At 34.2% G+C, this 16075-nt stretch overlaps 1 protein-coding gene across 1 annotated transcript in view; it reads right to left on the reverse strand.

Moving 5' to 3' along the window:
• CDH18 (cadherin 18) overlaps positions 1 to 16075 on the reverse strand; it is a 696319-nt gene that overhangs the window by 477057 nt on the left and 203187 nt on the right. The window lies entirely within an intron of this gene.

Genomic DNA, 16075 nt, shown 5'->3' on the forward strand with positions numbered 1-16075 from the left:
CTTCGTAGATTTGATGTGAATAAAATAGTACAGTAAAAGTACAGATGAGCATTTTTCCAACTTCCACAACTTGATTAAATATAGAATCTATAAATTAGAAAGTATTGAACTAAATGTGGAATTGGGCAAAGCTATAAGGTGAATAATTAAAGAGATAAGCAATTCAATAACAGAAGAAAATGGTGGGGATCACCTTAGTCTGGATCCCATTCACATAAAAGTCATGCCAGTATGACCCCACTGCTTTCTGTGATGAACACAGTAGACCAGAATAGGGGAGATGTATATGACATGATCTTTCTTTATACCATCGTTGTATCTCTCATGATTTCATTACGCACACATGAAGAAGTTCTAGTACAATTACTTGGTGCAGCAATTGGCTAAGGCACCAATCTCACATGTTTAGAAATGTAGAGGTACTTACCTGGAAGAAGGTATCTAGTAGTAAGTCAGAAAGCTCTGACACCAAGCCTCCTCCAATTATTGCTTTCAACGTTATGAAAACCAAAGGGATGTATAGAAATTTTGTACAAAAACCTGTATATTTGGATGAAGAACTAGAAATATTTTTAAGAGTTTTGAAAACTTAAGTATTATCTCAAACCTAACAAAGATTACATACTACAGTTGGATCCAAAAGTATGAATATTAAATATATGGTAGTGGAGCAAGTCTTTTTGGATCAAAACCTGCTTAAGAGATTTTCTACTGACAATAGTTTCTGTGTAAGTCAATTATGTGATACAGTCATCAAAAATGTAAACATAAACAGGCATCCTGAATAAAAGGAAAGCATCACCATGTGGATGGTAATGACTTTTCTGCACTACAATACTAAGAGTTGACCTGAAATATTGGATTTTCAGAAGACTATAGGTAATTCTGTTTCTCTTAATGAATTTACATTGTTGTGAGCCACATCATGATATATTTGTTAAGGTGACAAAGCTAATAACATCTCCAACTCATCCTGCCTCCCTCACCCCTGGCTGACCACCATCCTTGTCTACTCTTCAGCGGTCAGAATAAAGATCACCTCTTCTGAGAAAGAACCTTACCCCCACAGTCCCTGCATTTTTTCAGTCCACAAAACATACTCCCTTGTATTTTTTAAGACCATAAAATGTTTTTAAAAGTCGATGATATCTCACTTTAAAAAAATGTTATTTTTAGAGGCCACATGGCATGGTAGTTAAGAACACAGAATCTGGAACCAAACAAACTTGAGAACTTAGAATAACTATGTGTGCTTCATTTTTTTCTTCTTCAATAAAATGTGAATATAGTACTACTATTCTCTTATGCCTCCTAGGAGGATTAAGCATGTTAAATTAAGATAACATGCTTAGAAAATTACTATGTATACAGTCATGTGTATACAAACCTGCCTCTTTTATCATTACATCTGCATATCGGGCTCCTAATTGAATACAAGCTACTGAACACCTGGTACATGGTTTGTCTAAAGGAGTTTGGTGTAATGGAGTGTAATGGCCAATGGTGTAATAGCCAAACCCTATGTCTACTATTCATATTTAATGAAAAGCTGCTCAACCACATTGTTTTAGTCTCTGGACATGGTACCTGACTTGTATTGTGGGAAACCATGCTCACTTTACAGAGCTGTCTCAGACCTTGAAGAGTTTTACACACAGAGAAGTGTCTAGTGCAGTCCTTGGCATAAAAAGGGCTTCAAATAAAGGTTAGTTGAATCCAAATTTTAAGTACTCAGTAAGCATTCATTAAATAAGTCATATTTGCTTTCTGTGCTGCATTCTGTAGCAGAAGAACACAAATCACAAACTCTTCCCTCTTTGTTAATATGAAAACACAGCTTCCTTGGCATGTTGTGAGGACAGCTCGCACTCAGTTCAGCCCCCCACATCCCTCTGTATTTACCTTTTTGGTACTGTACTATGAAAATGGACGTTCTGATGACCCTGAAGCATTCTAAATTCTTAACCATCAAGTAAATATAAATTGCACATGACATACGATATTTATAAGTACCAGAAAAGAAGTATCCAAAATGTCTATAAACTACAGTTTATAAAAAGAATTGTTTAATTAATGCTCAATTAGTCAGAACACCCAGTTGACAATATTTTCAGAACTAAATTTAATTTGCTAATGTACGTTTGTGACCATCCCAGAGAGGTTAGTAGTAGAATAGTAACTCTCAAACTTTCTGTAATTAATTCTTCTCCTACGGACATCTTATGAGACACTCTGAAAACTGATACATACATCTTAAATTTTAATAGAAGATATTCTATGTAATTCAAAACAGCTATCTAACATTTTCAAAAAAAATCACAGCACTTATGCAAACATTTCAATCTTTTTTCCTATCACTGAACATTAATGTTGTTTTTAACTTTTTTATATTACAAATAATGCTTTTAGGAACATCTCTTCTTATAAATCTTCACCTACATTTCTGACTACTGTACTTGGATTGAATCTGAGAGTGTAACTACTAAGTGAAATATATGACCATTTCTTAAAACAGATGAATTATCTTATAGTTTCTCAAGAAAATTATAAAAGAGTAAAAGATTAATTGGTTCCTCACTACTCTTGAACAAGAACATTTCTTTAGCCATTTCCTTATTCAGTAGTTGAAAATCATTATCTCATTATTTTAATTTCTATTCATGTGAATCCTAGAATGTTTATCAACAGTTTCCTTGTTTTGTCTCTCATAATCTTCTGTCCACACCCATTCCTATGCTATGCTATTGTGAATTGAGAATTATAATGTACTTAAATTGTTGTGATTTTCAATCAGAAGGTATTTAGAAAATTGAGTTCAAAAGAAGTTTCTATACTTCTTTCTCATATTTAGCACATGTTGTATGTGTATATAAATTCATATATATTTAAAACTTTTTATGTAAACATTATATGTACATATAATACATTTACACACATACATGAATATAAGTATATAGGTATTCATGTATGCATGAACAGATTTGTTCAGAAAATGCATACAAGTTACCATAGAGAAAGCACAGATATAGGTTCCTTTGAGAGATATAAAGAGAAGTAGGGATGATACTCTTTGGCCTTAAGCTAAAACAACAACCACAACAACAAAATTGGAAAGGAGTCACTAAAATGCAATGCAACCACCATAAATTCTACAAACTTACAAGGAAAATGTTTCTCACATATGAAGAACTGATAAATTACTTCCAACAGCACCTCATCTGAGACGAGGGGGGAGAACAGAGTTGATAAGGCTTGTGTACACACATGCATGTACACATAGGTATGCGCGCGCACACACACACACACACACACACACGTCTGAACATATCCTGGAATTAACCTTCATGGTTTTCTTATTCTTACCACCAGGAACAACTGCATAATTGGATAAAGGGTGAAAAGTAAAAATATGGGGACTGTTGCTCAAAATTAAGAATTTTAAGGGGTACCTGGTTGGCTCACTTGGTTAAGCATCTGCTTTGACTCAGTTCATAATTTCAGGGTCCTGGCATTGAGCCCTCCTTCCACCCCCCTCAAATAGGCTCCCAGCTCTGCAATCCTGAGTTGAGTTCCCTTCCCCTCTCTCTGCCTCTCCCCCTGCTCCTACTCTTGCTCTCTGACCGCCCCCCTCACCCCTGCTCGTGCTCTCTCTCTCAAATAAATGGATAAAATCTTTAAAAAAGGAATTTTAAGACAGCCAACACAAGCATCATTGCAAACATGGGAGCTTTCTGAATACGGGGTCCTGTGTGGCTCTACAGGTTTCATAATTATGAAACCCTATTCACTACTACCATCAATCCAGTAAATCAGGTTCAACTCATTTATACTGATAATCCTCTAGTCATCCATTGAGCTCTGCCTCAAGTTCTTCCATTTCCATATAGTCTACCACATTTCACCAACAACTCCTGCCTGAATTTTTGTTTGATTAGGCAGGTTAAATGTCTTTTCAGTTAACATGAGCACTTAAATTTCATACCATTGTGATGTTATCAAACTATATATATAGTGAAGGAATGAGAGGCATAAGGAATAAGTCACCCAGGCATTCTCACTCTCTTCTTTCTTTCTTTCTTTCTTTCTCTCATTCTTTCTTTCAAGTTTTTAACTGCAAGTCCATTGTGTATGCTATGCTCAAACAATTTCTCTGTAGGGCTCTGGCATTGTAGAAGCCCAATCCTTTAGGTTGCCGTAGACTGCAAGAATTATACAACAGGCCCAAGACGACATTGAAAATTCAGTCTTTAAATTTATTGCCCTGCTCTGAGTTTGGCCCTTAGAGTGGCAATATTAAATTCTAGGTAGGTTTGTGTTACTATCAGAATACTGCAGTCCTCCTGAAACATATATGTAGGCCTCAAGCCATTGCCAGAAAGGAACTGTCATTGCCCTTTGCCCATCTCAAGATTCCTCAAGCTGCCAATGTTCATTTATTACGGCTGGCATTTATATGTAGTATCCCCAACCATATGTTCCCCTATCATTGTTAAGCAGTCATTACTGACACTGATGATTTTCCATCACATTTTTCAACCCAAAATTCCTCCTTTCTAAACACCCTTAAATCTTTCTAGTATGTGCCTACAATGTTTTGAATTTTACTCCGCACGTAACAGGAATCTAATGATATAATTCCTGTATTAAAACAGCCTTGACCCATTTAATCAATCATTTTCTGAGTTTCCCCTAGAACTTCAGTGAATGCATTATGTAATAGAGTTCTTTACTATGAAATCCTTGTGCCATTATATTTATTTCTCCCCAAGGGAGTTGAAAACAAATGCTTAGATTTTGGATAGAGACCAGCTTAGGTCAAATTCTGGCATTGCCACTCATTCACTATGTTCACATTGATAAACACTGGCTCTCAGTCTGCTCTTCTTTTGATGGTATAAAAGCACTTTCTAGAGGAAATATTACGGTGATTACATATATTGGAGATAATTTACCTAATTCAGTATCTGGATTGCAATATTATGCTCAGTAGATAAAAGTTATGAAAATAGACACAACCTCTCAGTTACTATTATGATTCTACCAAAGTATAGTCATATAAAGGGCATCTTCCTATAAGTTACAAAGCTATAAGCAACTGCACAACAGGAGAACACATTGCAAACGAAAACAAGGGTAAGATTTCAGGTGAGAGCAAGAGGGTTCATTTGTTAACATCCTGCACGGTTGAGATCACCTACTTGTCTGAAAAGTGAAAGGCAGGCCCAAAGTAGGGAATCTGCAGCCATCCACAATCTGTTCAGGGAAGATAGAGATTTTCTCTGTTTTAGAGTTCCAGAGGACAAAATCAGAATCCAAAGATAAAGGGGATTGGTTTGCCAATCACAGGACCTACAGAGCACAACAGTGAGTACGTGAACCAGAGAAAGTCAGAAGAGGAACCCAAGCAAAGAGAAGCGATTCCCTTGTTGAGTGTGTTTCCTGCAAAGTCATCACTATTTACATTGGAGTTCATTATCAAGAAGTTATTCAACTATTTTAGGACATTATCAGTGTTGCTTCTACCAAATTTTGATTGATTTTGTCTGAAATCAGTTAGAACAACTATACGTGAGAATGAGGAAAGAAAGATGAATGTGCATTCACACCATTCTAAAGAAGTCAAACTTTTTTTTTTCCCCCTTGTTTAGAAAGATGGGAAGGTGCCACAGGACTGTAAAAGTCATGTAAATCTGCAAAATTCTACGAAAATTGCAACATATTTAAATATCAGTGTGTGGCTGTGTGTTGGAGGGTCATGAGTGAAGATTAAAATAAGGATTTTCTACTACAAATTTAAGTTGCTAGAAAAATAGCATACTATTCTATAAATGGTTCTGCCTTTAAGACACAGAACTTGAATGGACAAAAAGCTTTTCTTAGGAATTGTGTGTTTCCCAATGGAAATTATATATACATATATATATATATATATTTTTTTTTTTTTTTAATTTACCGAGATGACCATTTCTAAACCTGTCTCTTTTCTATTTTCTATTCCAGGCCTTTTCACTTAGCACTGTCAGTGAGCAACCTCATAAAAACTTTATTTGCCAAATAAAAATAATCATAAAATCACTATGATCTGTTTGTCAGAAAACTCTGGCAAACTACGTACATCTAATATAGTATGCTTATATTTTTAATCTTTCCTCATATTACAACAGTAAGCCTACACCATCTACAACCACCACTTCACTTTTGCTCTCAATCCAGGATGCTGGATGGTCACCTGGATTTCTCACTTCTAATCTTCTAATCCATGAGCATGTCCACAATATGTTCTGTATCTGGCTGGACTGCCTTCTGCTATCTTCAGTGGCCCAAGCGGACACCCTCTCTCACCAGGATCCCAGCAATAGCCTTTTGAAGTACTTCTCATTGTTCACAAATAAAATAGCTACCATTACGTCAGAATAAAATCCTTGCATTATGGCAACTGAGCACGTCCCTGACCTGTCTTCATGCTTGCTGTACATGAAAACTAAGGAAGGCCATGCATACCTATCTTCTTCCACTTACATAGTTACTGTAGTTGACCGTCCCAGGATCCTGGGATCAAGCCCCACATCCGGCTCTCTGCTCAGCAGGGAGCCTGCTTCCCTCTCTCTCTCTGCCTGCCTCACTGCCTACTTGTGATCTCTGCCTGTCAAATAAATAAATAAAATCTTTATTTTAAAAAAATCCATATTTCTAGACATCTATACTGAGCAATCTGATTTGAGTGATCTAGTGAGGCCCAAGATTAGTTTTTTAATCAGGAAGTATTATCTTAATGATTCCTTTGTTTAGATCCACTTGATGACCAGTTTTCTTAGTTTCCTGTGTCAATGTCTTTCATTTATTGATTTAGTTTTCATTGTTTTTCATTTGCTTATAATATAATCTCGAAGCATTTTAATATGTGTATGCTATTATTTTATATTTATACAATTAATGCAATAATGTATACTACATATTTATATAAAATACAAGTATAGACAGAATTTCTGTAATTTCTCATGTTGATATATATTTATCTTGTCATTATCTTGGACTGATATGGCAAGCAATGGAATGCTAGATTCAAGCATCTATCAGATTAGGTTCTGCTCTCTCTTTGTATTTACTCTGAGTAAGAAATCTGCTGTCAGGTTTTCATTCTTTAACATATATAATCAACGTTTTTTTTTTTTCTATATGAAAATCTTGAAAATTTTCTCTTTAGTTCTGACATTTTAAAATTTCACCATAAATTTTCTAAGTATTTTAAAAAATATATTATAATTTAGACATTTTAAAATTTCACCAAAATTTTCTAAGTATTTTTAAAAATATATTATAATTTAGAATTAGACAATTTCAAATTAAAGATTTGTAGCTTCTCCTGAATCATAAGGACATTTTACTTACCCTTTAAATTTCCTCATTTCCTTTTCCTGTTTTTTGGAACTCCTTCTAGATAGTGGAATTAGATACATCATTTATTCACCTTTATACTTTTACAGACTCTTTGTAGCCACCCCTTCAATATAATACATTTGTTACCTTTTTCTTTCCTTTCTGAATAAACAATATATTCTTTAGTACAGCATTTCTATTATCCAGTGCATCTAGAGAATTTTTATTAAAGATTTTATTTATTTATTTGACAGAGAGAAAGATCACAAGTAGGCAGAGAGGCAGGCAGACAGATACGGGGAAGCAGGCTCCCTGCTGAGCAGAGAGCCCTACACTACACGGGGCTCAATCCCAGGAACCTGAGATCATGACTTGAGCTGAAGGCAGAGGCTTTAACCCACTGAGCAACCCAGGCACCCCTAGAAATATGGATATTAAAACAAATTCATTAATCTATTCTTCTGATTAAGCAAGTTTGGGGAATGACCATTATACCCTGGCACTTAGAAGATTGTTCTTTGGGCAAGAAATTCAAATATATAGAATTCCATAAATACATTGAAACTATTGATGGATTTGTCTTTTTAATAAAGTCACAAAGCATGGAAAATAATTAGATGTTAAGTCATTGTAAAAGCAAATAATTTATGACAAACAAAATAGTATAACTAACAAAATTGGGGAGGGGGGGTGGAAGAAGGGTAAGTATGCATATTTATTCACCTTTGTAAAAGGCAAGTCTCCAATCAATGGTAACTAAATTTGGAAAATCAAAAAAGAGAACTTAAAAATTATTTTTTTAAAGATTTTATTTATTTATTTGAGAGAGAGAGACAGTGAGAGAGAGCATGAACGAGGAAATCAGAGGGAGAAGCAGACTCCCCATGGAGCTGGGAGCCCGATGCAGGACTCGATCCCGGGACTCTGGGATCATGACCTGAGCCTAAGGCAGTCGTCCAACCAACTGAGCCACCCAGGCGTCCCTAAAAATTATTTTTTAAGACATAAAAATACAGACCAGTAGAACTAATGGTAGAAAGTTGCCAGAGCCAGGAGGAAATAGAAGTTTTAAGTAAGTTAAAGTCCTTATTTTTTAACAGTGGAGGGTTAATAGATGAATATCTTTTAAGTTGTAGGTGTAAGAAATATATTTGTAATAATATCATCTACCAGAAAAATTTAAAATAGGAATTCTTCTGTGGTTGGAGCTTGGAGGAAGAACTTTACTTATTTAAACATTTGAACTGTTGGAATTTCTTTAATCACGAAAATATATATAATTTCTACAATAGCAATTGCAATAATTAAAATTAACAGTGGAAGCAAATGTGTTAATGTTTAGATTGATGATATATGAATTTTCTTTGAATTTTAATTTTCTACTTCTTTATTTTCATTTATTTCTCAATTAGCATATACTGTTTTATAATTAATAAACTATTTATTTGTTTGGATAAACATTACTATACCATGATTTAAAACATATAGTGTTGATGGAGACATATTCCTTGAAACACAGTACTTAGCTACTATATGCATAATAAATGTGTTGCATAAATGAATATCATAAATATGGTACATTTAAATACAAACATAAAGATGCATCAAGTTTTTTTTTCAAAATTGAAAAAAAGTATTTTTTAATACTTTATTTATTTATTTTTAAAGAGAATAAAGGCATGAGTAGGGGGAGGGCCAGAGGAAGAGGGAAAGTATCTTTTTTTTTTTTTAAGATTTTATTTATTTATTTGACAGACAGAGATCCCAAGTAGGCAGAGAGACAGGCAGAGAGAGAGGAGAAAGCAGGCTCCCCGCTGAGCAGAGAGCCCGATCTGAAGGCAGAGGCTTTAACCCACTGAGCCACCCAGGCGCCCCAAGAGGGAAAGTATCTTAACCAGTCTCTGTGCTCAGAGGAATCCCAGGCAAGGCTCAGTCTTCAGACCCTGAGATTATGACCTGGGCCAAAATAAACTCATAAGCTTAACCAACCAAGTCACTCAGGCCCTCCTAAACATCAACTATATTTTGAATTAAAAAAAAAATATATATATATATACACACACACATATATACATATATACACACACATATAGTTTTGTATACTTTAAATTAGATTAACAAAAATATAGTTTTATATGTATATATATATATTTCTATGATTCAATACAACTACAAACAATTCAGAAATAGATGCCAAAAGATTAAAGATGTAATATATAGCAAAAAAGCCATTAAAAATTAGGAAAAGGAAGATGGAATATTCAATTAACGATAGAGGGGCTTTTGACTAACCAATTTGTACCAAATAATGTATCCTGATTCTGATATGACACATACTGAAAATGCATTCCAAGAGTAAATGCTTAAGATTAGAATGTTAATTTAGAAAACTTTCCATAAAACATAGTACTAGCTGATCTATGTACGACCTATTTGTTAAGTAAATGATTTTATGAAAAAAAGAGTACATAAAAATGCGGACGAAAGATTCATGGTTAAATGTTTATAAAACTGTTTATAAATTTTTTGATTGGGAGGAATTTTTATGCCTGGCTCAAAATACAGAAACAATGAAGTGTTTGTGGAAGAGGAAAACAAACAAAAAAACAGCATGAATACACCAGAAAGATCACGACAGAGGACAGCAGAAGCTGACATCAAAGAGGTTTACTGAATAGTTTGAAGTAAAACACTTTAGTAGAACTAGTGGTGTGTTTGTGTGTGTGTAAGAGCATGTGTTTACATGTGTGTAGACGAAAGGTTTGGAGGGCAAATGAGGCCTGCCACCAATTTTTATGTGGCATGTGAGCCGAGAATGCTTGCTTTCCATTTTTTTAAGTGTTTACTATTTAATGAAATGTGAGTATATGAAATTCAAATGTGTGTGCATAAATAAAGATTTATTAGAACACAGTCATGCCCATTTGATTATAGTCTATGGTTGCTTTCATACTACAGCAATAGAATACAGCAGTTTTGACAGAGACCATATGGTCCACAAATCCAAAAACATTTACTATCTTGTTCTTTACAAAATAAATAAATAAATAAAAAGACTGACCCCTAGTGTTGGTATATCTACTGGTGAGTTTCTCGGTACATACCACACTCAATCAATCAATGTTATAGTCGAAACTTGACAATTTCCATATATAAATATTATTCTATGTGTTATATAAATTCTGAATACACCTTTTTTTTCTTTTTACAATGACGAAGCACAGTTTGCTTTGGGAAATGTACAATATACCAATATAATGACATCTGAATATTACAAAAATATATACATGCAGAATATCAGTGTACATGCTTTTGAATACATAATCACTCATGTTTGCAATTTTGGGGGGCTTTGGTGAATTTCAGAGAACAAGGCTTTATTTTACATTTTAATTAAGCTAAACATTTAATTACATTTCCAGTATTCTGTCAGCAGAAACAAATCTATAAATGTGGAGTGAAAAATTATGGGAGCTGGTCTTTAATATCCCATCACAAACAGAGCATGTTATGGGCAATCTGTTCTTTGAGGGTATATAACAACCATGCTTCACAGGAATGTTAATTCCACTAAAGCATTCAACTACAGCACGGAACTTTTTAATTTGTAGCTAAAACCTACCCGTTAAAGCCCAAGATTGTGAAAGTCTATCATATTTACAATAATATCCTGCCCCTTAGGATTTTAATTCCAGCAAAAGAGAATTCAGTAAGTGAATGGATAATGCATATCAAATACAAAGTTTGCTGCCAAGCAAATAACGCCCGCCTATGCTCAAATTCACCATAATAAAATTATACAAACACTTAAAATTTTTATTTTATTTTCAGTAGTCAATATGTCTAGAGCAATTTGCCAGATACTCTAGACAATAAAGGCTATCTGTCCACAAAGTACTTAAAATGAACATCAGTTGCAGACCTGGAAATGTGAAAATGGAAATAAGGAACACCTTAGATCCAATGAGGGATGTTAAGTTGTAGAGGACTAGATCAGTTTTTTCCCATCAGCTCTGCTGGACACTATGCTTCTGGATATTACCTGGGTTCTGGAATCAGTCCTTAGGTCTATTCAGAAATCTGATTCTATTTGCAACTAAGAACAAGCCCATTTCTCAAGACCAATTTGCCATTAACCAAGATAGCAAGAATGATATATGAAATCAGAATGGTGATTGTTAATGTATATAAAAAACTCCAAGTGCTAAGGATAACCAAAATTGCAAGTTCATACAAGAATGTATTTTTACTTCGTTGAAATACAGTAAGAAGCCAAATTGTTATAACAAGATAGCTCTGTAAGAACAGAAAGAGTGCAAAGCAGTTAATAATATCATTCAAATTTTTAATGGCATCAGACTAAGATAATTCATATTTATCCAAAATATGATAACACCTGGCCCAGACAACTCTTTCATGGACGGATGATGCTAATATTTGCTTCTCATCCTTTTTTTGTTGTTGTTATTGTTGTTTTTGTTTCCATGGTTAATGATGTCCCATTCTCAAAGATTTACTTAAAAATTTAATAAATTTAGGCAGGTTGCAATTTTATTTTGCTGGACCAGACCTTTTGCATCTCTTTGTGTTTCTTTTTTCTCTATTTTGGTCCATCATGTTGATATTGAATTTTAACCATCAGTGTACAATCTTATTTATTCCCTCTTCTTGGGTGTGTATCAACCAAACCCCAAAGTAGTTGCATAAAGAAATGATAGAATATATTCTCTATCCTCCACTTAACCACACATGTTGAAAATTCACGTGTAATTTCGTTAAACCTTGCTACCATCTCCTTAGATAATTTTTATTTGGCTTCTGTTGCCTTCAGTCTGCCACGTTACTCTCTTGCAGAGTCCTAGATCATTCATTCCAATGGACATATTTTAATTCTTTCCTGAATTTTCAGTAGCACCAACTATGTTTGCTTAAGCAAAACAAACAGACGAAACTCCTTTTTCCTTAAGTTTTGAGACCAAGTACATTTCTATTTATACTCCCATCTCTCTGGTTGCATCTTCTCAAACTCCTCTGCACTCTTGCTCTTCTGCATGTTTAAATGTTGGAATTCCTCATAACTATTTCCTGTGTTTCTTGCCTGGTACACAAACCTAGGCAATCTTGTCTAAGACCAGGATGCACACATTTTTTCTCTGGAGATGATTCACATATGTACCTCTAGCCAGTGCCTCCTCTCTGACTTGTATATCCAACAGCTGCTTGAATATTTCTTTGGATATCTTTAAGGCAACACCAACCTAGCATTCTAGAACTGAAATAATGACATCATCCCCCAAATCTGGCCTTCTCCCTCTTTTCCTATTTCAATGAAAGGTTCTATCATTGATGCAATCACACTTTTCAAGAACTGGGGGACCACCTTTTATTACTAACTCATTTTATCTCATCCCCCACTATACCCGCATCTAGTGTGTCATTGCACACTATTATTTTGCTCCACAAATAGCATTTCAATTCCATTCTCTGCCTTCAACTAATATGCTTCTTGTCCAATTCATCTTTTCCTTAAATGACAGAAATAATTTCATAATGGGTATCTGCACATTAACTGTTATTACTATCCAAACCAATATACTCACTTCATTAGAGTGATTTTTTTCCCCATTTTTTGTTTCAATTCTATTTAGTTAACATATAGTGTAACATTGATTTCAGGAGCAGAATTTACTGATTCATCACTTATATGTAACACCAAGGGCTTAGAGTGATTTTTTAAATGTAAACCTGATGCTTATTGATTATCTCATTAATATCCTTTGATCGGTTCAGCCGCTTTCAGAATATAGAGGGAAGTCCTTGCTTTGACATTCAAGGCCAAACATAGTTATTTAGTTATTGCTTTTCTTCACTGGAAATGGTACAGGGACATTAAGAGTTAACAAGATATTTAAAATTGTTCAATAAACATTTAAATCTGTCTAAATTATATAAATTCTGGATGGAAAATCTGTCTAGCTATCCTAACAAAGTGTTTAGTTCTAAATAATGGAATCCAAGCTGACTTCAAAGAAAAGTTGGCATAGAAAAGATGAGAATTTTGTTATAAGAAGAAGCTGGAGAGGTCATTGTAGTCTAAGAAGAAGGAACATAAGCAAAAGTACAGTAAGCATCACAAAAATTTTGTTTGGACTAGGAGGGATCAAAATTAGGCATACTACCAAAAGATTCACATTTGTAAGATTCTTATGTAACCATTTCCATGCCCGTCACCAAAGGATTCTCCCTGAAGCAAATTCTTTTTACTGCTTTGTAATGATATAACAAAACTCTTCTGTAGTCATCGATTTAGATCCCAGAAGAACAGGCAAAATAAAATGAGACTTTGTTTCATTCTCTTACTTGGGGGACGACACATCAAGAGGTTTCCTAGGGAGACTAAAATCACTTCTGAACTTCCAATTCACGTGCTGTCACATAATAATGTCTATAATTACTTCTCTATTACTTACTAAAGCAGATAAAGATACTTGAGTAAACACTTGATTAAGACAATTTCAAATGACAAATATTTCTGTCAGTTTAAGAAATATCCTATACTCTAAAAAAAGTGTTCTATGTAACTATACACTATATTTCTTGTCTATGTCAGTGAGGCAATACCTTAAAAGAAAAATAATTATGAATCTCTATGAAATGACTGTGTCTTTATGATACTCATATATGTGTTGAAATTTCAGTGTTTGAGGCACTTTCCACATTTGAAGAAAAAAACTAATTTGATTTCAGCATTATTCAAATTTGCTTTTTATTGTTAGAAGTTAAGACTTGACTTCTGTAAGCATATCCAGTAAAGTCTGGAACTCATTCTGAACTACTGAAAAGTCTGGAGATAATGAACATTTAAAAATAAAGTCACCAGAATTAATGTCACTTAAAACAACAACCCATGAGCTGTTCCTTGTGTTTTCTACAGGTTTTGTTTTTTTTCTGGAAGTGTTTTGTAAGGAGTTGCGGTTTATTATTCTGGGGCAATAAGAAATACTGAAGAATAACCATAGATCCCTCCTCTACCTCAATTAATGCCTAGGTTAAATTCGTTTTCTTTTTTTTTTTTTTTTCATTTTCTAAAATGACCACGAATTTTCAATGTCCTTGATTTTTTTTCCAAAAAGGATTCTTAGAATCATTTGGGAATGATATTAGAACTTTACAAATGCTTGTGACTAATAAGTCATTATTATTATAAATGTCTTTGAAAAGGGAAAATTAATGGTTTGGCAACTTCCTCATGTTGATCTTTACATATAAGCATGTACATTGTAGGCATAGGAACTTGCTTATAATTTGTGAAGTAATAATACTTCTCCTGTTGCAAAATCAATCTGCATGGAGGCACGCAACTGATAGTTCAAATGTTGTAGAATATGGTCACTCGGGTCCCCTATTCCATACGGGGAAGGCTCTCACTGGGTTCCCATCTCTCCAGGTCCTCACTGACATTCTAAGGACCACTTCTACTAATGGGCTGACAGTTAAGACCTTGATATATTCTCCATCACAGCATGAAAATAGGACTTATTAAATTGGTGACTGACCAATTTAGAAAGTCTGTGAACATTTTTTTTGTCTAGGACATTAAGGAAGAGAAAGATGATTTCCAAGGCCTCTTGGTATCTGACTCTGTTTATTTATATTGACTGACTAATATCATGATGGATTTTATTTATAGATACCATCAATATAAAAAGAGTTAAGGCTTCTATTTCATCATTTCCTCATTTTAGGTGTACACATTTCAACATGGACATTGCAAACAAGGTTCAAGGTATAACATGCACCTTTAAATTTACACTCATCAAACTATTTTTACAAACCAAACCTTTAGGGAACCAAAAATTCCCTTTGTAATTACTTATTTTAACTACATTTTGAGACCTAAAATTAGACTGTCCCTTTGTTTGATGCAGCCAACAATATTTTTGATGTGTTTTTTCTCAAATGTTGTTAAAAGTAAGAAAAGTTGTTTATGGTGAGATCCACAATATTTTTAGATTACTTATTTCAGTCAACAGATACCCTGCTGCTTATTGTGTCATTTTAGAGAATGTGGATGTACAAAATGCCAATGGCAGAATATTCACAGCATTTCTGTGATACTCAGAGAAGGCTAGAGTAGGGGTTCTCCAAATAGGCCAGGCAAGCATAGAGCTGCCAGACTTTCAAGTTCAATAAGGTCAGTCAAGTCCAAGAGTTAATATTCAACTGTATTTCAAGATATTTACAAGTGAAGACTCTGTGCTAAGCCCTGCCTACAATTTTAAGATACAAGGAAGAAAAATCCACAGTGTCTGCTTGTAAGCCATCTTACGGTCTATTGGAGAAGAGAGAAACAGAAGGTAGAGGTTTAATGCTGTCAATGTGATAAGTATTGCTACGATCGGATGAAGTCAGGATAAGAACTCTTCCAGAAATGGCCCTTAATCCAGTCTGAGAGGAATGGAAAAATCTTCCCAGAGAAGATGTACTATGCTGATACCTGAAAGGCAGATAAGAGATAATCATGTAATTAGGGCATAAACGAGCCAGAGCTTTTCAAAGCAGACAGTTAGGTCTAAGTTTTTAGCTATGTAGTAAGAAAGCAAAATACACAAATATTTGTACTTGAAGTTTAACAACCAAAGTAAAAAACAAAACCAAAAAAAGTAACCCAAAGGCTAAACATAAGGAAATCAAGATC

The sequence above is a fragment of the Mustela putorius genome, unplaced genomic scaffold (assembly GCF_011764305.1).
Source record: "Mustela putorius furo isolate JIRA1106 unplaced genomic scaffold, ASM1176430v1.1 tig00000589_pilon_pilon_pilon, whole genome shotgun sequence".
In the NCBI taxonomy this organism is placed as follows: domain Eukaryota; kingdom Metazoa; phylum Chordata; class Mammalia; order Carnivora; family Mustelidae; genus Mustela; species Mustela putorius.